Consider the following 410-nt stretch of genomic DNA (forward strand, 5'->3'; position numbering starts at 1 on the left):
GGGGGGTGGGGGTGAACTACCTTACACACCATCCACAGGTGTTTTGACCAGAAAAAAGTCTGAACAGAATAATCAACATCTGCCGATGATAGCAACACATTTCAGTATCAGCTCTCTCTCCCCTGGGGGTAGCATGTTTACAGAACCTCCCTCACTATTTCTGTCTCTGTTCAGCTATTGTATCGTGGCCACCTCTGTTTCTTTCACCTTCCCCATCCCCATACTGATATTTCCCACTAGTGTTCATCAATCACTACATTCACTTCTACCCTGCTCCCCCATCACTCCTTTCACACTCTTACCAACTCACCCACCATCCACCCCAACCTCCAGATCTCTTCTACTCACCTTCTTGACCCACAAGAATACACTCTGACACTTCTGCTACAACTATCTTTATCTTCTTTCCA

The 410-nt window shown here is 46.3% G+C and overlaps 1 protein-coding gene across 1 annotated transcript in view; it reads right to left on the minus strand.

The window, feature by feature from the left end:
• Positions 1–410, minus strand: part of LOC106881715 (myosin-11) — a 33,413-nt gene that overhangs the window by 25,450 nt on the left and 7,553 nt on the right. The gene's annotated exons all lie outside the window — the stretch shown is intronic.

Source organism: Octopus bimaculoides, chromosome 1 (assembly GCF_001194135.2).
Source record: "Octopus bimaculoides isolate UCB-OBI-ISO-001 chromosome 1, ASM119413v2, whole genome shotgun sequence".
In the NCBI taxonomy this organism is placed as follows: domain Eukaryota; kingdom Metazoa; phylum Mollusca; class Cephalopoda; order Octopoda; family Octopodidae; genus Octopus; species Octopus bimaculoides.